The 26,040-nt window shown below is 37.2% G+C and overlaps 2 pseudogenes; both read left to right on the plus strand.

Annotated features, from left to right (window-relative positions):
• Nucleotides 1–7,097: 7,097 nt before the first annotated feature.
• Nucleotides 7,098–7,956, plus strand: LOC143410602 (pro-neuregulin-3, membrane-bound isoform pseudogene; annotated as a pseudogene).
• Nucleotides 7,957–8,087: 131 nt separating this feature from the next.
• Nucleotides 8,088–26,040, plus strand: part of LOC143410603 (E3 SUMO-protein ligase ZBED1-like) — a 35,991-nt pseudogene continuing 18,038 nt past the window's right edge.

Below are 26,040 nucleotides of genomic sequence, written 5' to 3' on the forward strand. Positions count from 1 at the left end.
CTTGTACTTAGTTTCTGATATATTTAATCAATTACTGTATTCAACCTTCTGTTCTGTATCTCAAATCTCGCATTTGAGTTCACTTTTAATCTTGATGAAATAACTCTCTAATAATACTTTCCCTGAGTGATGATGGTAGGAAAATCATCATAGTATTTGCTTTGTCTCACACTGGAGTGACAGTTTGGTTAAATATAAAATTTAGATCAATACTTCTTTCTCTAAGTACTTTGAAAATAAGATTCAATTGTTTTCTAACCTGTGTTGTTGTTGATAAGAAGCTGTTCACCTCTGTCTTTCCTTTGCACATAATCTGTTTCTATCATGTGGTAATTCTTAAGATTATTCTCTTTCTCTTTGATGATCTCCATTTTCACTAAGATGTGCTTATGTATGGATTTATCTTTATTGATCATGCATTCTGTTCAGAATTCAATCTTTAATTTGAAAATTCACACTTATCTTTTCAGGTATCAATTCTCTGCTATTCACTCTTTTTTGGGGGAAATTGTAATACAGAAATATTGATGTCTTTTTTGTCTTTGTGTTTTAGTCAAATTTTTTTCACTGTAACCAAAAGACCCAATGAGAACAACTTAGAGAAGAAAAAGCTTATTTTGGCTCACGGTTTCATATATTCAGCCCATGGTCAGCCAATTCCATTACTCTAGGCTAACATGAAGCAGATCTATATGGAAGATGGCTACCCAGTTTAAGACAGAAAGCAAAGGAAGAACTCTGCTCATCAGAGACAAAATATGAACCCCAAAGTCATATCCTTAGTGACCTAATTCCTCTATTCACATCCTATCCAGTTAATTCTGCAAATGGATTAATCCACTGTTTAGAGTACAGCTATCATAATCTAATCACTGTACCTCTAAATTTACTGTCTTGTACTGTCTCACACATGAGTTTAAGGAAGATATAATATAACCAAACCATAATACTTTGGTTTATGATTTCGTGCTCATATTTGATGCAATTATGTTTTTTTCTAAAGGCTTGATAACATTGTTATATGAAGTAAGTTATTTAATGTAAGTTATTGAATAGAACTCACATTGTAATTGCTGCTTTTATTAGGAAGCCAGATCTTAGCATTTAATTTAAATGTGAGTTGGAATCTGGGCTTCATGGAAGTAAATAGAAAAATTTTGTTATTGTTTATGCAAATTGTTCCCTCCTCTCTTATTCTCTCTCACCTTGTAGTTACTTCTTTCAAGCTTGACCCATGACCACAGTTGAACAAAAGAAGTTATCACACTGTAACCACTCATAACATGGAGAGATACTAAGAATAATATGCATTAAATCTTCAAGATCATGTCTGCCATGAAAGCTTGTCTTTATCTTTCCTCCTCTCTAGGCTCATAACTGCTTAGGTCCCAGGTTGTAAAAAGCAAAATGTGATTCAGAGTCCTTTAACTAAATAAGAAGTCTCATCCCAGCTCTTTGCCCCCAGCCCTGTTACTCCTCAAAAACCAGACCCCAGCTGCCTGTAATCATCTGTGCCTCAGTGTGGCTTCAGCCTTCACATCTGCTGGGAGTTTTTATTCTCTTTCTGCTGCATGAAAATACCAATGTTGTTTTTTTTTTTTTCCCTAGTTTGGTAATTTTGGTTTGCATTTTTTATTGCATCCATCCTGTTTTCAAAATTTGAAAAGAGGGTAACTTCAGATCTAATTTACTGTGCCATATGTATTACCCATACAAACATAACTGAGTAAATTTCACCAACTTTCAATCATAAAGCATTTTTTAATAAAAATGCAATGGAATAAGCAGCAAGGAATGCATGTCTATTCTTTCTAACTTATATTTGCAGTATTAGCACTCATATCTTGACTGCTCACTGTATTAACTGCTATAACTGTAAACTACTTTTCCTAAAGCACTTGCATCCATATTGGAATGCTGCAGTTTCACACAGACTGTTTTTTTTTTCTTATTGAAGACTTTTCTTGGATACAAGTGATAAAAACACAACTATTGATTCTACTGTATGTGAAAAGATCAAAATGCTTCCTCAAGATTGAAAGAAAAAGAGGCTTCTATCCACTATTCTGTTGTCCTTGGGATGTCAGCTCTATACTATCAAAACAGCTTCCTCTACAGGGTAAGAAATAAACAGTCACTGGAAACCTCTAGGTCTTTTATCTCATAGCTTTACTAACAGAGAAGGTTTGAGACTGTTTCTCCAGATTCAACTCTAGAAATTCCAGAGAAATGCTTTTACTGAATCACTTTATTCAGCCGGCCAGTCCTGGGCTAATTAAAAGTGGTTATGGATATAGGAATATGGCAACACTCTTTCCAACCTCATAGATAAAATAGAGAGCACATTCCTGAAGAAGAGAGTACTGAACTCGGCAGGCAAAGGATTGGATTTCTGCCATGGCTTTTAAATAAACATAAAAGTAAACTCACAGGAAAAAATCACTTCATCAGTCAGTGTTTGACTCAGGAAAAAGAAATTGCTGTAGGTGAATTAAGAAATTAATATAGACAATTAGATGCTTACAATGTCATTGGAGGTTCTGACATCAGGACATCTGGCCTTGAACTACTGACTTAAGGTACAAACTGAAATGGCTTATAGGAGTGTTGTGCAATCTAGACAAAAATTAAGACTATAATTGTATGATAACAGATAGTAATTTCTTTATGTAATGCACAGCTAAATAAAGTATTACCAGAAACTCCTTATTCTCTTTCAAAAATTAAGACAAAATTGATGCAGTTAGGAAGTTACTCAGAAAAACATTATTTTGAGTACTGTCTGGAATATTATCAGTGACCATTTGAATTTTCAATTCCAGTTTTCACATTTATTATTTGTGTGGTATGTGATCCTATTCTCCTAAAATAAGATCAACCATTTCAATTTTTAATATATATATCTTTTGCTTATTTTTGTGTGAATTATCTTTTTTTTCTATTTAAATCTAACTTATTAGAAGATGTTTCCAAGAACCGAGAACAATAAAATTAAGTATAAAATCCACCAAGACTCAGTCAGATTGATGAAACTACACTTGAAATCTCAGTTTTCACATAGAGTGAAAAGGGAAAACATAACAGATTGGAAAAGTTTAATCAGAGTAAATAATGCAACATATTATAATCATCAAGGAAACCAAATGTAGTTAGGGCCTGAAAATAGACTAAGTGCCTCCAAGACAGCCTGGAAATACAAAGATTAAAATTTGACTTCAGGTAATGATAATGAAAGATCATATAATTTCTTCTAACAGTCCCTCTGAAAATGCCTTCCTTTTAACAAATAACAAATCAGAAATTTCTAGTCTGAGAATCATTAATGATGAAACTTTAGCAATGTACATGGCACTTTCTCTTTCCTGGAAGACTTGGTGGTTTAGAAGTGGCATCTGAAAGGCTGAGCAACAATATCCCAGAGCTATGGGGCAACAATAAGAGAGACCCCAGAAAGCCAAGGATGGGACTTTGAATGACTTCTCTAAGAACAGCATGACTGAACCAAGCTTCAGATCAATTGGGTGGACAGATTATCTCAAGTCTTAGGTCAGATTAAAGAAATCCATGTTTCTAGTGCCCCCAAAGGGTTAGGAGACTCTCCCTAGATGCTCATGATGTTATATTGTCCTTCAACATCTTTTTATAAATAATTTCTTTTCTTGTGTCTTCAATTGAGGAAATATTGTTGCAGAGTATTGAAACATTTCCAGTAACTTTAGAAAAGCACAAATCACTTTTAAATTTTCTTGCTAGAAGTATCACACACCACTTCTGCTCAAATTTCATTAACTTATGAAAATCTCATGACTACCTCTAAGTCTAATAGTCAGAAACTGTCTATTCTCAGCACAGAGTGTACCCAGCCTCTCCCCTATAGTGCTGAGGATAGATGGATAGATGAGGCCAGCACATCTATTCATTAAATGATCAGTGATACAAGTCTAGGACCACAGTAATACAAAGAGTCTCTAAATTAGGTTCAGACATGGCTCTTGATCTAAAGACTTGGAAAATAGAAACAAGTTATCTGCTCTTCATGCTCTCAAAGGACAGTGCGGAAGAGCACCTCAGAACTCTGTTTTATGAAGAAGAGCAGTGTCCTATGAAGGTCCACCCAGAGGAGAGAGCACATCGCATCCAGGAACATGAGACCATATGACATACTCAGAAGGACTTTGGAATTGCTGTTGTTAAGTGGCTTTTGTGTGCCTCATATTTTGTTCTTTCATAAAACAGAGTTCTGATTTTCTCTTCCCCAATGTCCTTTGGGGGCATAAAGAGCAGGTAACTTGTGTCTAGTTTCCAAGTCTTTGGATCAAGAGCCATGTCTGAACCTAATATAGAGACTCTTTGTTATCACTGCTCTCCTATCCACTTGTTTCAATGCCCTAAGAAGTCCTGTCTTCTCCACTGTTAAAGATGATGATGACATGACAGAGCACTGGAGAATATGCCCTCAAGGAGGGCTGAGGAGCTTTCTCAGCCAGCTTCTTTCTGGTAGAACTCTGAGAGCTTACATGGTTCTTTACAGATCAATTACAGTCTCTTTTTTCTAAGCTAGTAGTTCTGTGTATGACAAAATTATCTCATAAATGTTGGCCTCTTATAATCTCTTTTGTTTTGAGTTTTCTTGTTTTACACCTCACATCTAATATAAATGTAAGGACCTCATGTTCATAACTTACTGTCAGAAGAACCACACATGTAGTCTGTTTTCCTTGACCCACTTTGTCCAACTGAAAGATTTTACCAGGAAAAAATATCTTAATCTTTCCAGAAAATTTGACAATCATTGTGAAAATACTATCTGTCTTCATTACAGCTCAAGTTCTTCCAGATTTTGTCAGCATAAACCTTTTTTAATGGGCTTTTGCACTCTTTTAACATGAATCTAATGGTCTTTGACATCATTTTTGTTATCTGTACAATACTCTCTATTTGATCATTAAATTATAGTCTTTGACATTCATTTCTGATCTTATTTATTTGAGACTTCTTCCCCCCCTTAGTTTAGCTAAATGTTTGTCTACTTTCTTTACATTTTCAAAAACCCATCTCTTCATTTTGTTGATTTTTCTTCTATAGTTTTTCTTGTCTCTATTTTCTCTTTTGATCCTTATTATTTACACTTTATGCTAATTTTCTTTGTTCTTTATTTCCTAGTCCCTTGAGATATAAAGTTAGGTTATATTTAAAGAATTCCTCTTTCAATCCTAGATTTGAGAAGCTGTTCTGTTTTAAATCCTTATGTTTCTTAATTGATAAACTCTTTTTCATTCTTGCTTGCAAATTGGCTGAGTTTTTTTTCCTGATCTTTTCCCTTTCATGATCCCATGACATACTTCACAAATCAAGCAAAAGTTCCATCCAGCCTTTCCAGTTGCCCCCAAGTTATCCAATACCAACCACAGTTCTCTCCTTCCAAAAGAACAACCCTCATGGCTTTTAGGGCTCTCTTCCTTGCATTATCCCTATAGTATTTTTAAACTAGTTTTTATCCCTAGACACAGCAGTCTAAGCTTTCCAAAAGCGACATCTTTAAATTTCTTTAAATCATTTTTTCTGTTCTTATAACTACTTCATTTGAGGAAACTAACCTTTTGACTTGTTACTTCCCACAGTCTGAATTTTGCTGAGGGCATAGTTGTGCTTCAGGATAAAATGTCCCTCTACTTTTAATCCAGCTGGATTAAACTCAAGATTAATACCTTTGGCAAAGTTATAGTGGTGGTATATTTGTTCATCAAGAGGCACATTATATCTTTTTATTATTTATTCATGTAAACAGTCTTTGATAGTCAAAGCCTAGATCCTTTAATTCACTGGGGCTTGCAAAATGTTGATATTTCAATTCTATTAATTTGTTTTTATTTATTAGTTGAAATAATTTTTAGGAAACACTTTTTCTCATCTACAATTTAATCACCCAGGGACAGAGGTTAACTAGACTAGGAGGATAAATTATTGATATTCTCTCCTTTGATCGAGAGAGAAAAAATATTGAAAATAGAAATTCATGGATTTAAATGCATTTGGTATGTTTCAAAATGTAATTTTTGTCTTCATTACAGCTCAAGTTCTTCCAGCTTTCGTCAGCATAAACCTTTTTTATTTGCCTTTTGAACTCTTTTAACATGAATCTAATAGTCTTTGATAGCTTTCTTGTTATGTGGAATATCAAAATATTTCAGGGTTATTATATGCATTTCCCATACTCAGTCAATTTTCCAAGAATCTCCTTGTTAAAATTGTAAATTGTATTTAAGATCACAATCTGGGATCTATGAATGTTTGTTAATGCTATGTTGGTCATTGTTTCTTGACCTCTTAAGAAATAGGGTTAGAAATTATAAATAGATAAATAAATAAATAAATATATATGCATATATATGTATATATATACACTTATATATACATATATGTATATATTTGTGTATGTGTGTTTGTACAGACACACTCAGACATTTATACCATCTTTCCTGACCATAGCTTTCCAGCACGTATTCATTATCAACTCAAATAGTATAATACTTCTTGTTTTCTTCTTATAACCTTGGATTAATCAAAACATTTTCTTGCAGTTTTATGTGAATTTCATTCTCTAACTTTTAGCAAGAGGATTGGCTATTTACCTTTACTAAAATTTTTCAAGCTCACAGAAATTTCTCTTCTTCTGTCCTCATGTAATGCTTTAAAAAAAGAGGGGGATGAGGTTTTGGCTCAGTGAGAGAGAACTTGCTTCACATGTGTGAGGTACTGGGTTTGACTCTCAGTTTTACAAACAAATAAATGCATATATAAATAAAATATATAAGTGAATATTTAAAAAGCACCTTGGATTTTTCTTTTCTTTCTTTCTTTCTTTCTTTTTTTTTTTTTTTTTTTTTTTTTGCTTATTCTTCTCCACCATAATCTTGACCTTTTTCTTTACTTTTGGATTTTTTTTACTCTAAATTGAAATTTCAGGCGCCCGAGCCCGCCGCCGCCGCCGGAGCCCGCGCCCGCGCCCGCGCCCTGCCCACGCGGCCCCATGCCTCTGGCGCGGCCCTCGGGGGGGGGGGGGGGGGGGGGGGCGAAGTTGAAGACCCGCTCCTAGGATGAGTGAAGGGGCGGCCGCTTTCTACCACCTGGTGCCGCTTCGGCAGCCGCCGCCTCAGCCGAGGAGGGCACCGCGGCGGCTGCGGCGGCGGCGGCGGGCGGGGGCCCGGACGGCGGCGGCGAAGGGGCGGCCGAGCCCCCCCCCCCCCCCCCCCCCCCCCCCCGGGAGTTACGCTGTAGCGACTGCATCGTGTGTGGAACCGGCAGCAGACGTGGCTGTGCGTGGTGCCTCTGTTCATCGGCTTCATCGGCTTGGGGCTCAGCCTCAAGCTCCTCAAATGGATCCTGGTGGGCTCCGTCAAGGAGTACGTGCCCACCGACCTGGTGGACTCCAAGGGGATGGGCCAGGACCCTTTCTTCCTTTCCAAGCCCAGCTCTTTCCCCAAGGCTATGGAGACCACCACCACCACCACTTCAACCACGTCCCCCGCCACCCCCTCCGCCGCCGGCGCCGCCTCCTCCAGGACGCCCAACCGGATTAGTACTCGCCTGACCACTATCACGCGGGCACCCACTCGCTTTCCCGGGCACCGAGTGCCTATCCGGGCCAGCCCGCGCTCCACCACAGCACGGAACACTGCGGTCCCCCCGACGGTCCTGTCCACCACCGTCCCTTTCTTCAGTAGCAGCACGCTGGGCTCCCGACCCCCAGTGCCAGGAACCCCCAGTACCCAGGCGATGCCCTCCTGGCCCACTGCGGCATATGCTACCTCCTCCTACCTTCATGATTCTACTCCCTCCTGGACCCTGTCTCCCTTTCAGGATGCTGCCGCCTCTTCTTCCTCCTCTTCCTCTTCCTCCTCCTTCTCCACCACCACTACACCAGAAACTATCACCAGCCCCAAATTTCGTAAGTAAACACGCTGTCTCAATTATAATTTACTACCGAGTTTCCTTTCTGCTCTCCTGCTGTCTTTCTCCTTAGCTGCCTGTCTTTAACACCCCCCTGCCCCTCCCCGCCATCCCAGGTTTGGGGCAGAGCATGGGAGATGGTTCCAACTGGTCACACGGAGGGTAAAGGCGTCGGCCTGTTGTGGACTGTGTGTGGAGTCTGGGGGATGAGAAAGGGAGGGAGATCCTCAAGCTCCACCGGTCCTACTTTAGTGGGTCCCAAATGAGAACCGATCTCCCAACTCCTTTCAAAGGCTTAACTCCAGTGTGATCCCTTCTCACTGCAGACCTGCCGGCGAGCTCCCGGATCCGGTTCCTTTAGAGGGTTAGGGAGGGAGGGTGGGCCTTCCCCAAAGCTCCCAACCCTTTCCCCGCCCGTTGCTGGGAAGGAAGGGGACAAAAGCACTCGCAAATTGACCGAGGATAAACCACAAAGGGAAGTTATGTCCCATGAGGAATGGCTATTTGTTGGGGGTGTTGGTAGAATGTAGGGAAGACGCTTCCAGCCCTGGAGGGGACCTGGAAGGGTTAATTAGAAACCATTGGGGGAGGTAGGGAAAGGAGGCGATCCTAGGCGAAGAGCTAAACTGATCACCCCTCAGCCTTTCGGTAGCCATTCCAAGGTACAGAAATTGATTGTTGGATTCTGTGTCCACTGACTGTGAGTTAACTAGAAGGATATATGAAAGGAGCCCTGCAGAGTTGCCACCTCTAGGGTTCTAAGGTCCTTTGGAAAGAGAAGGGTTCCCCCCACCCCAATACACACTTCTGCCAAGCGTTAGCTTTTGTTCCTTTCCCAAAGGTGGGGTGTGAACCTCATCTCTCAGTTCCTGTAAAATATAGACGGTCTGGGACAGAGTTCTCTGCACTGGAGGGTGAGAACATCCAACGCTTTTGAAACATGTCACCCTTAGGAGGTAGCATGTTCATCCAGGGCGCAATTGGTGCCAATACTGGCCAGATTACCCGAAGCAAAACAGCATTTTAGGTTTTGGAGGTGTATATTTTCTATTTTTATTAACGTTTTAGGTAGCTAATTGACCTCCCACCCCCACCCCTCACCTTATTCTTACTCTAAAGAATTCTCAGGAACCTGTTTTATCTGACTATTGATCAGGATATGGGAACAGTTTGTGCAACCTGTGAAGGTTATTTAGGACAAACCCCCAGCATGCCAGTTCAAGTTCTGTGCAAGCCTATTCTGCAGAAACTGTCAGGTTATGCTGTCTTGATACTGTATTTCTGTTTTGAGCCCTAACATCTGGGGAAAGAAAGAAAGTGCTCATCATTAACTCTTCCGTGCTGGTAAAAACACCCGGTTTGCTTTCAGTCATCTGGTAATTTTTCACATCACTTACCTGTGATCTTACCAAGAGTGTTATTTAACCCTTGAAACTTTTTTAAAAGATAGGATTTGTGTACTTGTTAGTAAGTTCCAGAATCAAGTCCTTTTGCCTATAGTCTGCTATGGGGGGGCGGGGGAGGCTAGCAGATGAATTGGGAGACTGGAAGGAAAGGGGAAGGAAGGAATCTGCCACAAGCCAGAATGGCAGTAGAGCCAGTAACTTGCAGCTCTTCTCTGCTTTGGTTGAAGCAGTCATTTCTAAGAGCACATTTTCTCAGGAGGTGCTTAGAGACTCCTTTTAGCAAATCTAGCTTGAGTTTTGTGGAGGGATAAAGGATTTGCAAGTGTAGTATGAGCATATTCAATAGATTGAAAATAGGTGTCTATCTCTCTGGAAGACCCCAGATTTTTTTTTTTGAATTCTTTTGATGCAGTTGATATGAATAATGGAGTGTGGGTGTACTTCCCAACCTTGTGTGTGTGCGCGTGTGGAGAGATGGCACATGATGGGGGTATTTCATGTTCTTAGTTGATTTCCTTTTATTCCATTCTTGGGAGGTCTTTAAAGAAAAGCCTAAGGTAATTATTTCTGCCTCTCTGTGCTCTCTTTCTACATCCTGTAGTAGGGAAAGGCAGCCTTTTTAATAAGTAATGATTATTGACAGGGCTCTCTACCCCAAGGAAAAGAGGGGGAAAACCTGTAAATGGTGTCAGTGTTCACTAGACATATAAGCAGTATTTGCTTTATTTGTAATCTGACATTTTCTCCATTTTAAACCTTTAACAAGAAGTTGAATTAGGAATAAAACCAAGTATGCAAATCCAGCAGAAACTGACCTGGTTTGCATACATCAACAAGGAAAATTTTAATGAAAGGTTTATTATATAGTTTCCATAAAAAATTTACATTTAAATACATAGGTTGTATGGTAATTTAAAGAAAAAGCATAATTTAATTATTTTTTTCATCCAAGACTGCAGGATGATTAACAAAAGAATATAAAGATTTCATTCAAGGGATTATCAGCACTGCTGCTGTAGGCTGAATTATTGTCTGAATATCTGACGTTCATATTTTTTTACTTGTTTTGATTATGTCACTAAAGTTCCCTGGAGAGAAATTTCCTTTTTTTCTGGCTTCTGTTTTTCTTTTAAATGAAAGTCATGGATGGTGCTGTGGCACCTGAGGACAGATACAGATGATGCTCTATTTTTGTGAGACTAACCCACAAATTCTTTAATGGCCAGAGTCTTGGCTCTTGAGTTGAACATCTCAAGGCTTAAAGAATAAATTTCTTTGTGTTCATCTTTGAGCAATCAGAAGGATCTTGTGTGTAAAGGCAGCATAGCTCTTTGAAGTGGAAGAAGCTTGTTCACTAAGAATAAACACACTTGCTAATGGATAATAGGTTCCTTGCAAGCAAAAACTATTTTTGCAGTGAGGAAGGTTCAGTGTAGAAGACTGTTAATAATTTTGTGTAGAATTGAAGAAAAAATGATTGTACTTATACAGCAGGAGGATGAGAGCTTAGAATTTGATTCTTGTTTCTTGAGCCATGATCTATACCAAAAGTTCCCTGCATGTCCCTGAAATCTTTTGGTTTCTCTGTAGGCCAATACTTGCCTTCCCTTCAGAATCTTTAAAGACAAATATCTTCAAAATATTGCTACTAGGTGATTATTTTTCTCAAAGTCTCTTTGAATCATTTTGTGTCTGAAGTGTAGGTTAGTTTTCAAATTTTTCAAGCTAAAGGCAGGACCCTATATAAGGGAGAACACTGACTTTTGTCCAGTATACAAACAGCCTTTTTCTATTTTCTAGCATTTGGAATTGTATTTTTAAATTAGAAACATTTGCACAGAGTTGCTAAAGCCAGTGGAGTCTTAGAATTCTTTTACTCATCTGAAAGCACTGCTTGGCATGTGAAAGGCCAGAGTCACCAGCTAAATTCAAGTACAAAGACAAAAAAGCACCTTTTAATGGGCTATTTTTAGGGTCATATTTGGAAGGTTATATAGTTATTTCCAATGAATAATATTCCAAATATTGAATAGTATTTAGAAAAGAAATGAATGTAAATGGATCAGTGAAGTTTAAACAAGATATGGAGACAATTTTCATTTACTCAAGTCTATTTAAATAAAACTTTACCCAATCACACCTATTGCAATTTTTAAAAGCATTGATGACATCAGTAATTTTTCTGTTTATTCTTTCCAACATCTCCACTCCTTCACTTCAATAAGAATATTCTTGGTTCTTTTGTAAGCAGGCTCAGATGTAGTTCACTTAAATAAAGTTACCCTGAACCTGATGTTCTGTCTATATGAGTCAAGGCCTTCAAAGGAATTCCAGCATAGAGGGTACTGACCCCAATCATACATAGTAGCTAAAGTGAGAATATTCAAAGCTGAAGATCAATATTTCTTTTGCAGTCCAGTTGTGAGCTTTTTTATGAGTGCTTGCTGCTATTTGAGTATGTTTTAATTTCCTTTGGCCTTCATGCTGAGATTATGGGACTTTTCTGCTTTAATCAGTTCACTGTACAGTTTTGCTCTTTGGATACTTAAGTTGAGTTTCATAGTCCAACAATAGTAACAGCAATAAGAACAACAAAATAATAACCACCACCACTACAACAACAGAACAAAACCAACAATAAAAACTAGCAAGGTTAGACATAGGTTGGCAAGACTTTGGGGGCCTCTTTGAGTTTGGTCTTAGTGCATTAAGACAAAGTGGTTTAAACTTTCTTCTTGAGGTGATTTTGCTAGTGAAGAGTCCCTTTTGAAGGTTTGATTTGTGAATCCACATTTGTATTTGTGCTGTTTTCCTGGATAGACTTTAAAATACAGTGTTGATCCACAAATTTATATGAAGAAAAAAATCAACAGAAATAAACAAATTTTGTCAATTTTTCTCACTGTTACTAAAAAGCTCAGCTTTTCTAAATCTAGACTGAGTCACAAGCAGAGTTTTTTTTTCTTTCTTTCTTTTTTTTTTTCAGAGTTTGAATCAGTGCCATTCCAGGCAATCCAGTGTGCATAGGAACAAAATCTCTCCTCCCTTGTGGATCTTCCCACCCCTTCCTTCTGGTCTTACCACAATAAAAAGAAAACTGATTTTCAATTTAAAAAAAAAATTGAAATTTCAGTCAAGAAAGTAATTCACAGAAAGCATGATTTTATAAACAACTGTTTATTTCAGTATTTTTTAAATTGAAAAGATTAAAATGTTTTTGTCATATCTTAAAAATGAAAACATTTAATTTGTTTCCAAAATCATATATAAATTTATTCTGTTATTAAATACCAAAGCCTTACCTGTATAAAATCCAAGATTATTTCTCCCTGTGTGAAATCTCAAAGGTATAATTTATTTAGTTCAATAAGAAAGATGATGATACCCATATAAAAACACAAATAAATATTTATTTTTTAAGAGAGAGAGAAATTTTAATATTTATTTTTTAGTTTTCAGTGGAAACAACATCTTTATTTTATTTTTATGTGGTGCTGAGGATCAAACCCAGTGCCGGATGCATGCCAGGTGAGCATGCTACCGCTTGAGCCACATCCCCAGCCCCAAATTAATATTTCTTAATGGCAGTTCTCATCAAAACACCAATGGCATTTTTCACAGAAACAACAACTACAAACAAACAAACAAACACACACACAAACAAAAAGCAATCAAAATGTCTCTGCACTCTGGTGTTTATTGCTGCAGTATCCTAAAATGTATATGGAACCACAAAACCTCCCAAATATTTCTGGCAATCTTGAGCAAAAAGAGGAAATCTGGAAGCAGCACAATACCTGTTCTCAACACACGTTAAAGTACTGGAGTAACAGAAACATCATGGTACTGCCTTCAAAACCACACAGAGTAATGGAGCAGAATAGAAAACTCAGGAATAAATCCACTTTCTATAGCCAATGGATTGTTAACAAAGCACCAAAAACACATATTGAAGAAAAGACAGCCTTTCAATAAGAGATTATTGAAAAACTGGATATCCATATATAGAAGATTGAAAGTAGACCTCTGTCTACATCATATGCAAAAACATACACAAAATGGATCAAAGACCTAAATGTTGGAAATTATGAGACCACTAAAAGAGAACACTTTGAGACATGTAGGCAATGATTTTTTTTTTGTTAGACCCCCAAAGAAGAGGCAACAAAAGCAAAAATAAACAAATGGAATTATATCAAACTAAAAATCTTGTGTATGAAAAATAATCAGCAGAGTAAAGAGATGGCCTATATACAAGCAACTAACAAGTTTCTGATGAAATGTTCAACATCACTAGCCATCAAAGAAATGCAAATCAAAACTGCAATGAGATACATCTCACTGCACTTAAAATGGCTATTATCAATACAATAAAAATAAATACTGTTGAGGTTATGAAGAAAAGAAACTCTCATGTACTGTTATTGAGACTGTAAATTAGGACAGCCACCATGGAGACCAGTATGGAGGTTATTAAGAAAACACTATGTGATCCAACTATCCTACTTCTGATTGTACATCCAAAGAACATGAAATCAGAAATCAAAATGTATCTGCACTCTGGTGTTTATTGCTGCAGTATTCACAAGTAGCCAAGGTATGGAATCAAACAAAGTATCCATCAACAGATAATAGATAAAGAAAATGTGATTATTTTGGTTTAAATATGAGGTGTACCCCAAAAGCTCATGTGTGAGACAGTGAAAGAAAGTATCGAGGTGAAATAATTGGGTTTTGACATAATGAGTGTATTAATCCATTTGAATGGATTAATTGGGTCGTAACTGCAGGCAAGTACAGGGTGGATTGAAAAAGGCAGTCTCTAGGGGTATGCCTGTGAGGTTTCTATTTTGTCCTTATCCCTGAGTTGTGGTGATCATGTCCTAAGCTGCTTCCCTCTCCACACTCTTCTACCATGATGTTCTCCCTCACCTTGGACTCAAAGCAATAGAGCCAGTCATCTATGGACTGAGACCAAACAAACTTTTCCTCCTCTATAATTGTTCTTTTCAGGTGACAGTGATGAAAAACCTGACTAAAACAGTGGTATATGTATACGCCTATTAGACCATAAAAGAAATAAATTTTTGTCATTTGTAGCAAAATGGGGAGAAGTAAAGGAAATTATCTTAAGTCTAATCCAATCATATGAAGACAAATGCTGCATGTTCTTTCATGTGGAACCCAAATATGTTGATCTCAGAGAAGAGAATGGAATAATATTAGTTGAGGTTAGAAAAGGTGGGGAGAACTAGAGGGGCCTCAGAAACCAGTACCAAAGAACAGATAGGTAAGTTCTAAGATATCATATTAATTTAGTGAGACTAGTTTATAACTATCTATAAAATATTTTTGAAGAATTAAAAGAGATTGAAGTTTCAGACTATAAAGAAATTATACATATGTAAGTAGATAAAAAGCTAATTACTCTCATTTGATCATTGCACTCTGTAAATATGTACTGATTATCAACACTAAATCACATAAATATGTACAACTATCTTAAATTGTTTAAAAAGAAAAAAATTTAAAGTGAACCAAAATCACACAGAAATAAAATATATTGTCATAATCTTTTTTTCCATAGTACTAGGAATCAAACCCAGGGACTTGCATAAGCAGAGTACCTCCTCTACCACTGAGCTACATTTCAACCTATGATACTGTACTCTTAAGAGCATTCTCTTCTTTCTACATATTCTTAATACCTTACCTTTAATATGCTTTCTAAAGAAATCTCCCAACTTTTTTCATACCAAAGATGATTGACAAATGAACCTTTCATAACTGTTTCTCATAGGAAAAATGTGAGCCCTGTATTTCTTTTTTTGCAGGCTGAGGAAAAAACAAAACAAAACAGTGAATGAAAATAAATTCTAATTTACTAAACAAGACATCATATAAAGTAGAATATTCATGAATAGTTTATGTTTTTATTGTTTTAGGAAATTTCATATTGCCAATACAAATTTTATATTAAGATACTAAAGGAATTATTTTTAAACTAGATGAAAAATAGACTTGAAAATAGGTATCTCCATGGCATGGCTTCAGAGAAAGATGATGTAAAATAAAAACCATATTTATTCCTGGGAGATTTATTGCCCCTAATATCCTAACACATGAATTTCCAAACATTTTTATTCTCAGAAATAATGAGCTTAGAGTATAGGAGGCCAATGATTATAAAATCAAGCATACAAACCATCCAGGTATATCTAATTTAGAAAAACAAGATGTTTAAAACATGACCATGATATGAGTGAAGAGGAATTGAATCAAGATGGACAGAAGCAAGAATTTACTGTATGAAACAGAGTTCCATAATTGGTCCCTAGACTTCGTACTGAAGTTGATGAGCTCATGGAGTAGTATTGCTGTCAAGAATGTTTTCTTGTGTGTTTGGAAAGATCACAGGCTGAGAAATAAAAACAAGTTGTTTTCTAGAATCCATTTAGAGAAATGTTTTTGATAACCTAAAAGAAAACCAGCAATTGGACTTTTTGCTTCCAACTCCTCTTATTCTGCATGAAGTTTGAGAATCACAATTCTCCCAGGAATGCTACAAAGCAAGAGAGATAGTTTAGGTTTTATAGATTCATTGTTTATAATGTTTGGGGGAAGATGAGCAAGGTTAGTATATCTCAACTAATACCACTTACGTGATGGAAAGGCCTATGGATTCTTATAAATAAGCTGGGCATTTAAGCCTTCAGGAAGGAAAAGATACAGAGAAAAATTATATCATAAAACTAAATATAAGAGTGTTTTGTAGATACAGATATTAGAACTGCTTCATGGAATGATTTGCTTTAAAAAGAGTTTTTATCATTTTAATGGGATCCCCAAATCAAGGAGTTAGGGGAGATTGTTTAGTAAAAATATTATTAAATTTGGAAAGTTGTCTATATCAAGGGTAGCAAATCAAATTAATCTTCTGTGCCAGATCATGTAAATTGGAAGTGGATGACTTGATATCTGTTTGGAGAGGGCTTATGATGTTGTTTTTGTGGTTTTCTGATTACTAGGAAGTGTATGACCAAGTGCCTGCAGAATAGGAGGAATGAGCTGTGCAGGGGATACCTGTCTTTGCCCTGGGCCATAACAGTTAGCTGATGAAGACTGCAGATTTTTCTTTCTAGGAAGGTGATTGATTGAAGTATTATGACACATAAGGTCTGTTTTGGAGATAGGAAAGGGCTTAATATCAGAAAGTTGACAGAAGGCCAGACTTATAGATGTGACTTCCCAACTGCTCTGTTTCTTCTTATCCTCATGCAAGAGCATAATCTTAGGGGTAAAATAATTTATTGCAGATAGTTGATATTTAAAAAAGTGGATGAGAACTCTGAAGGAGAAAGAAAGTTCTGGAATTCATAACTGAATAGGGGAGGATTGGATAGAGCAGAAGATTCCAGAAAAGAAGCCTTTGGAAAAACTTCCAGTAAGGTGGGAGAAAATAAAGGTCTAGAATATAATAACCCAAGACAAAAGAAGTAATATAAGAAAGAAAGTGATGTTGGAAGGAAGGATGGAGTCAGAAGAATGATTCTACCAGAAAAATATATGCAGGCATGGTCCCAATTGAAAAAGAGAGAAGCAAAACTGAAGGAGGGATATTTAATCAAAGGACAGGAAAAGGCCAAAAGAGACAGGATCTGAAGGCAAAATGAAGGGGTGGAGACAGTAAATTTTATGAAAATTATGTACTTTCTTCTGGAGAGAAAGACATGAGATTAGCCATAAGTAGGTTTCTGGATTTACAAGTGAAAGGCTGAAGAAATTTCAAACTGATCATGTCAATGTTTAAGTGAAATGTTAGTAGGGATAAAAGTATAGGAAGGGGGAGTAAAAAATGTACAAAACAGTTAATTTAAAGAGTGAGGAAGTCAACTCATAAGATAAATCCACACTAATGGCCAGGCAGAACTGGATAGCTCCTTTGAGTATTAGACAATGTCCTTAAAGTGAAACCAGCCTGCCTAGCTGCATTACATACCCCTTGCTATGTTCAGCTGTGCCCTTTGCTATGTTCAGCTATCTGCATGCAAGCTCAGAACATGTGGCTGGATGGTTGAATCATCACTGAATCAGGTATCACCTTAAAAAAAAAAAGAAGGAGAATACAAGGTATAAGAACATCAAGAAAGAAATAATAATAAGCAGCCTTAGGTTCTGAATTGTGCTAGCAAAAAAGTCAGCAAAAAAAGGGGCTGTTAGTGAAAATGCACTGAGGTAGATTATTTAGAAGATTAATGGTGCGAAGAAGAAGATTTTTTCAGTAAGATTATTTGAGCCCATGAGTTGCTAGGAAAAAAAAGGTGGAAGCCATTGCTGCCTTCAGTAACAAGTTCCAGGGTGGACTGTGGATGTGTAAGCCTTGTGGGGAGTGCTTTCACAGAATAAGAGAACAAGAGATCAGCCAACTGCAGCGGTAAGGGAGAGAAGAGAATGATTGGCCTGGACCATGTCTATGTGTCCCTCAAATCAGCTCTGTACATACTCTGGCACCCAAAGACTTCCATCTGGAATACTTCAAGGGAATCCCTTATTCTGTAGTTTCTGGCAGGATCCAGTCAGTAGGAAGCTTCTAAGTAGATTGGAGGAGGAGTGTCTGCATACTTACTCCTCAGATGGCATGAAGTTGTGTCCCTTGGCTGAAGGTCACTGATCACTTTAAAGCAGCCAATTCACTATGAGTCTCTTGCTCTGGTATCTGATGTCAACTCACCCCCTAGTGCTCCCTTGAGCACTCCCTTGAGGGGATCACTGTAACTAGTCCAGTTTTCTCCACTATTCCTACTGGTCTCTTTATGTCCTTCTCTTTATGTATTTTTGCAAATACTCTCTTTTTAAAACATTATTTGATTTTTCCTCCTGTGAATTTGCTGTTTCCCTTACTGGGATTCATCATATGATGATGGGGAATCAGATACTGTGAGCATGAAATCTTGAAAAAGACAGTGGTGAGCTACTGGTTCATAAGTGTTGGTATGATGCTGAGAATTAAGGAGACACCTACTTCACCACCTGGCTTTCTAATATGTGGCAGATGATAGGGAACGATGCTTCCAACTGAACGCTTCAGAGGAATCAGTGTCATTAAGGATCACCATGTTTCTGTTAAAGGTCCTAAGTAAATAAAAATGGCAAAAGGAGAGTTGAGGATGCAGGAACAATGGAAAGAAACAAAGGAGGGCTGTCAACTTCTTAAGTTCTCCAGGACCAGGCCACAAAAACTATCTGGCTACTGACACACTATTCCTCAAACATGGGAACAATGAGCCTGGAAATAAAAATCACCAGGGCTACTTAATCCTTTGTTTAAAAGTGTGGCAGAAAAGAGGGAACACTACAGGTTCCACTTTCAATAGTCCAGACCATGATCACCAGAAGTCATGGCAACACAACCCTCATTTAGCAGGGCTATAGAGTCCAGACAGCAGTCCCCATGGGTCCCGAAGATAAGAACACTGTGCCAAAATAGAAATTCATTGGATTAGACAAAGGGAAATGAAATGAAGGGAGAGGAGATGGGAATTAGAAAGACAGTAGGATTAATTGGGCATAACCTTCCTATATTCAAATATGAATACACAACTAGTGTAATTCCATATCATGTACAACCACAAGAATGGGAAGTTATATTCCAGGTATGTAAAATATGTTAAAATATATTCTACTGTCATATATATCTAAAATGAACAAAGAAAAAATAAAATAAAAGAAAAGAACACTGTGCCCTTGGGTCCAGAAGGCAGCACATAAAACCAAAGAGGATTATTCTTCAGTCTTAAGAGGTAATGGCATTTGCCTTGCTAAGTTTGATATTTGTTTGAGACGAGTGTACATCTACCCCCTATTTCTCTTTTAAAATGGGAATGTTTATCCTCTAGCTGTCTCACTATTGTAATTTGGAATCATGTATCTTATCTAGATTCACAGTTTTACAGTTGGAAAGATGGATTTTATTATAACTCAATTATTACCCATGTCTGATTTTGATATTTCAATAAGACTTTGAGTATTATGTTTTAGAGTCAATTCTAGAACATTAAGAATTTGAGGGCTATTTAGATGGAATGAATGAGTTTTGTATACAAGAGTCCCAGTTATGGGGGGCAGAACATAATGTTATACACTGAATATTTTCTACTCCTAAAATTCCTAGGTTGAAGTCTAACCCCTAATGTTATAATATTTTCAAATGTGTCTTTTAGGAAGTAATTGGGTTTAGATGGGATCATAAGGGTAAGACTCCATGATGGAACTAGTGGAATTGTAAGAAGAGGAAGAGATTGGAGCTCACTTTGTCTCTACTATGTGAAGACACAGTGAGAAGTCACCATTGATATACCAGGAAGAGAGACCTCACTATAAAAATTTTAAAAAAACAACTTATCAGCACCTTTATCTTGGAATTCACAGACTCCAGAATTGTATGAAATAGAAGTGCATTGTTCATACCACCCAATCTATGGTATTTTTATAGCAATCGAAGTTGACAAATACATCAGGCTATTGGCCAATTATAAAGCAGGAATTCCAGAAGGTATAGTAAAAGAAACATAGGGGAAGGTTGTAGAATTGAAACAGATCTGGTACACAGAGAATAACAGTAAGAGGATTTTAGATGGTAGTAAATGCATGAAGAGGTCTGGACTTCTGTGAATGATGGGAGCAACAGGCTATTGAGGCATATGAGGAGTAGTCCTAATTTTGTTTTAAAAGCAGATGAGCTTTGGTTGCAGAATTGCATTATGATCCTAACATTTCAATTTGTTAATATTTCTGAGGTTATAAGCAGTTTTTTTTTTTCATTCAGAAGGCCACTGGTCAGTGGTCTAGTTATAAGAAAAGACTATGAAAATTATTTGGCAAATAATAGATTTTAAGATATTGTAAGAGGCTGTAACATGTTTAATGTTGTCAGGAAAGAGCTCAGGAAAAACAGGGTCAAAGATACAGAAGGGAGAAAGTAATCAATAACAAGTCTTCTCCAAGGGAGGGGATAGGATAGGATACTGAGCATGGGTGATATGTTTGGATTCTTCCATTCTGACAGGAAGAAGTATTCTACTAAGATATCCCAGGATCTGTTGAGAATGACTGAATCTACATTTTAGGCAGTGAATGATTGTAGCCTTCTATAAGTACTAATTAAACAGTGATTTAATGATGATGCCCTGAAGTAACAAGATTAGTGCTGGACATGTCTGTATCTTCTTTGGTATATTTCTTGTTCATCATTTGATATGCCCTGGGATTTTTACTTCTTTCCTCTGGACCATTTTGAAAGGTATAACAGAGGTGTACAAGACTGCACATCTTGCCAATAATCTGAACACTCAATGTAAAAAATCAGGGCTCTACTCAGCCTCTTTTCAGTCTTGGAGAACAACTCTCCATGTTGTGATGATGCCAAAGAGCTAAAAGCTCCCTATGAAAGAGGTTCTTAAATGCTTGAGTCTAAACACCATACCATGATGCTTCTTATAGAATATGATTGTATTTCCCCGAGCACCATTAACAAGGGAGGCTACTAATTACACTAGCCTCCACTAAAGCATTAGCCAGGTAGCATACAAGAACAAAGACAGGAAGTCAAAATCAAAAGTCCAAAAGATCATAAGGCCAAACAAAATGAATTGGGAGTGGTGTTATTCTCCTAAAGTAGTTGAAAACCAGAGACCTAGCAAAAGAGAAATAAATCTAGGCAGGTTTCACCCCTATGTCTAAGCACCAAAACAGAGAGTGTACAAGTCAGAGGGAATGTGGACTGAGAAATATTGTACAAGAGAAGGACAATGAAATAAATGAGGGATTATGTTATAAAATAAGAAATAAAAACTTAAATGGTAAAAGGACCAGAAAAAATGACTCCATCCTATCTACAAGAATCATGCACCATGAAAGATAAAAAGAAACTCCCCAGCCAGGCACTGTGGTGCAAGCCTGCAGTCCCAGCTACTTGGGAGGCTAAAGAAGGTGGTTCACAAGTTCAAGACCACCTGGGAAAAACAACAATATCCCATCTGCAAAGAAAAAGGAGGGTGAGGAGGAGGAGGAGGAAGGGGGAGGAGAAGACGAAGAAGAAAAAGAACAACAACAACTCCCCAAGAAGCCTAGGATAAACTAGCAAGACATATTCCTGCTAGGTTTAGAAGGCAGAGTAGAGTGGAAGAGGTTGAGTTGAGAAGATAGGAAAGGACCTGGCATTTCCACATGAGCACAGAGTAGCAGGCTATTTCCAAATGATTTCTTACATCAGTGCTGCTAGTATTCTACCAATGGCCAAGGAAAAGGTGTTTATAAATTGAGGATCAGGAATGGAGCTGCTATTCCACAAGACTAATTGTGTTCCTGCAATACAGTAGCTGAAACATGACACATACATATAGTAAAACCTGGATGAAACTTGATTAGTGTACAAAACCAGGCACACATTTCTTTTGAACAAATATCTCCTACAAAGGAGATGGAAGAAGAAGCTGACCTGAGTCAGGAAAGGATTTCTGTATAGCTCTGAGACTCAGAGATCCTGAGGTTGAAAAGATTAGACTTGGTTCTATGAAACTGTGGAACTGATCCATAGTGGAAGGTGTGAAGCTGAATGGACAACTCTAGGTATTTGGGTAATTCTATAGAGTATTCCTCATCATCTGGGTGCAGTCTCATATGGCTTAAAGTCTTCCCATTAAGTTTAATATGATTTGGCATCCAAATGCCAGATTGGCACATAATCCATTCTTAAACTCCCAGGGATTCTTCCATGCTCCCTTACATAGTCAAAGAAACAGAGTATCTTCCATAATCTCCAAAGTGGTTTTATACAAAGATCCATTTCTAACAAAGGAAGATCTGGGTAACAGCTCCCATGGGTGTTACTGCTCCTTCTTGGTCTGTTCTTTCAACCTGCTCTTCTAATCCCAACCAAACAGAACCATCTCCAGCTGTATACTCAGGTCAGCCAGTTTCTTTGAAAGCCACCTCCTCTTCTTAGGAGTCCGTGCACCAAGCACCCCAGCTACAGCATTTAGGCCTCTGCACCAGTGTTCCCTGCCACAGTACTGGCATAATACTGTGCTAGGACTCACATGCCACCTGCCTGTAACAATACCCACACCTCACCTTCACTCTTCCCTCTATAGTTAGAAATAACTGGAGAATCAGTTTCTTTTCTCTTTAACCTCTGAAAAGCATTTCCTTCTCTCCAAAAGAAAATATGATTTCCTAGAAGAAGGCCCTGGAATTTTGAGACACAAAGAAAAAAATTTTCTCCTGTCTGAGAGAGAAAAAACAACAACAACAAAAAGACTCAGATTTTAAAAACAAAGTCCTTTATCCCTTTTCCAAGAGTGATGTTAGAAGGAGTAATCTCCATTGTCCCTTCCTTTTGGATTAGTAAACCAGCTCCTCCACACAGCCAAGAACAAAAAAGACACCTATTTGTCTTTGACTGATGGAGTAAAAATGTAGATAGAGTTATCTTTACCAGGTCACCCCACCAGTAGTGTAAACTCAAAAAGCTGCATTACAGCAAGGAGAGGTGAGCTTAGACCACAGGTATTTAAAGTCCAATAGACTGCACACTTGAGTCAGGCAGCTTAAGGGCCTATGTGTCTTGCATGTGTAATGAATATTGGAGACTCTGCCCCATGAACAGAGCTATTTGAATGGAGGAGCTAAGCCAGAGAGCAATCAGGGATCAGTCATCATATGATACTTCCAGGCCAACAGGGCACTTAGGGAGAGGATAGTGAGGTTGGCAAGTCAGTGTCCAGTTATGAGGACCAAGGAGACAGCACTGGGCAGCCGGTCTGCCTGTGCTTCAACAGTACCATGCTGTGGCAACAGCAACAGGGACAGCACAAGACAGTAGACTTTGGTTGCTTCCCTTTAAAGCCACTGACATTTCCAAAGATAAACCGTGAGATCCTCACACCCTTCTCATGTGCATGTGCATATGCGAATACATGTGTTGCCTGCATGTGGGAGTCAGTAGGACTGAAATATCAGGGGTAAGAAATCTAAGACTGCATTGTAGGTTTTCCCACAACAATCATGACACCAAGTTACCCATTAAAATCTCCTCAGTGAGAACAAGAAACAAACACACACACACACACACACACACACACACATAAGGCTCCCTATGGATATTGTTGTACAACACTCTTTGGTGTAAATCACATTTCTTCCATTGACAAATTGCATAATCTTAGACATTTGCCTTTCATAGTTTGACCCTCAATTTCCATAGCTACCATGGGAGATGAGATACAAGTTCCATGTGTCAGTTTCAGTCATTGCATGTCACTATGAGAAATTTTACATGCTTTCTCTTCTTCTCAAGACATGTTGATTTGATGCATTGGCTGTCAATATAAGAATTTTCAGCCAAATTTGGAATTGGCTACATTCATGAACTGAGTATGACACTGACAAATTTGGTGTAAATTACATGAAAGGAAACAATTAAATCAGTATTATAAATTCATACTAAGAAATACTACACAGTCAATAAAAATAAAATATCCAATGAATTTCAATTACATGAGAAAGTGTTTACAGAATATTAGGTAAGGAAAAATACATTAAATCTCATATCATATGTAATGTAATCATGATTTTAATTTACATGTAGTGTTGATATACACATATATGGCATTTATTAAAATCATTGCAAATGCCCACTGTCTCCTGGATGTTATCAGTTTATTCCTTTTAGATTGATTCAACTGGTTGGATCACCAGAGGACTGTTTCTTTCATTATTTACTGACATGTTTCATCAGTAGTCTCAGGTTCTCAAGGATTGGAAATGTACTATAAATTTATATAATCATGTATAATATACATGATTATATATAATCATGTAAATATATTATATATTATGTTGTATATAATCAATAGATGTTGATTATATACAACCTCTATAATAATTTTGATATTGTAGAACAAATGAACTAACAAATCCTCAGAGCAGAAACAAAGTTGGCAAAGATAATCTTCCCTCAAGTGGTCCCAGTCTTAGGCCCCTACCATTGGATGACTTGAATGTCATGTCCATCATTTAAATGTCCATGCTACTTGCAACATTTCCTGGAAAGTATTTAGCTGCTGTGATTCTTTTCCTTTTTACTAAGATGCTCTTATAGCTTTTTTTGTTACCATAATAGTATTGTGTAGTTTAGAAGCACCTGTTTGCTGGCAGTCATTCTTGAATATAATTCCAAGAAATCAAGATGAGAAACTCAGGTTTTATTTCTTCCCAAATAACCCAGAGAAAAATCAGAAAATATCAAGCATATTACACATAACATGTATATTAAATAATATTATTAAATTAATGTCACCAGAAATAATATAATATTAATAGCTTTTGGATCTAAGTGGTGACTCACAGATATACATTGTACTATTCTTTCCATTTTTAGGATTAAACATATCCAAGTTTGAAACACTAAATTGAAAGCGAAAATATACACAGTCACCACCCCGACACATATAAGCACACATGCTCATACTCAGGCACATGGGTCAGTTAGGCTACTAACAATTGCATTGTGTTTGCTTGTTAACTCATTTAAAATTCATGGGTTTGCACATATTTATTGAAAGGCAACTGGGTTTATTGAGACCAGCATGTATTTTGAAGTCAGTCAAATAGAAAGCAAGGATGAGCTTGTCCTGTGGGGCAGCTACTTGAACTCTTGGAGTTCAACATTATCCTTTCTGCATTAGAGATGCTGATCATTGTATCAATATCTGTGAATTATTATTATTATTATTATTACTAAAATTTGACAGGCATATTTTAGATCCATATTTTAAAATACTCACTTTCATATTTTGTTTCTCATGATCTCTTAAGTGAATAAATACCATGCATTTAAGATGTCATTTGGCCATGTAGAAAATTTGTTCTCAAACACTTTAGTAAAAACACACTATAATGCATATACATAGTTATGCATGGTTATGTGTATGTGCTATAAATATTTCATACTGCATACATATTATACATGCATATGTGCATATATTACATAGAAATTATGTGTTTGCATATGCAGGGAGAGAGAAAGAAAGGGTTTTTAAATGATAAAGCAAATTAAGATGTTAGCTGTAGATGGTGTTCAGTAGAATCTCCATCTATATGTGCTTTATGCTATTTTTCAAATCATTTGTATAAGGTTAAAATTATTTCCAAATAAAACATTTTTAAAAAGATTATTTGTGGCTAGGAGGGAAAGGAAAGCATTTATGTCTATAATAGTCATCTTTTCCTCAAGGTTCTTGAATGAAATATGTACAAATAGAGCTTTGTCTGAGATACAGGTGCTTCATTTTCAGAGACTGAACCCCCAGTCCTGTGTGACTCCCTTAGGGTTGTCTGCATAATACAACAAAGCCTTTGATTTAGGCTAGTCATGAGCCTGTGGCTTATAATCAACTTTTTTTTCCTCTCTACCAAATGACACTTAATGCAATAAAGAGTCATGGTTAGGCTAGTGGATTCTGAAGATAGATTGCTTAGGTTTGAATTCTATCACTTAAAGGAATAATGTTGGAGATAGGGTATAACTAGGTAGACTATTTACCTACCATACATAAGGGCCTTGCTTGAACCACTAAAACTGTGGGGGAAGATAAAGAATAAAAGTTATTATAAACATTGAGTT

The sequence above is a fragment of the Callospermophilus lateralis genome, chromosome 11 (assembly GCF_048772815.1).
Source record: "Callospermophilus lateralis isolate mCalLat2 chromosome 11, mCalLat2.hap1, whole genome shotgun sequence".
NCBI lineage: Eukaryota > Metazoa > Chordata > Mammalia > Rodentia > Sciuridae > Callospermophilus > Callospermophilus lateralis.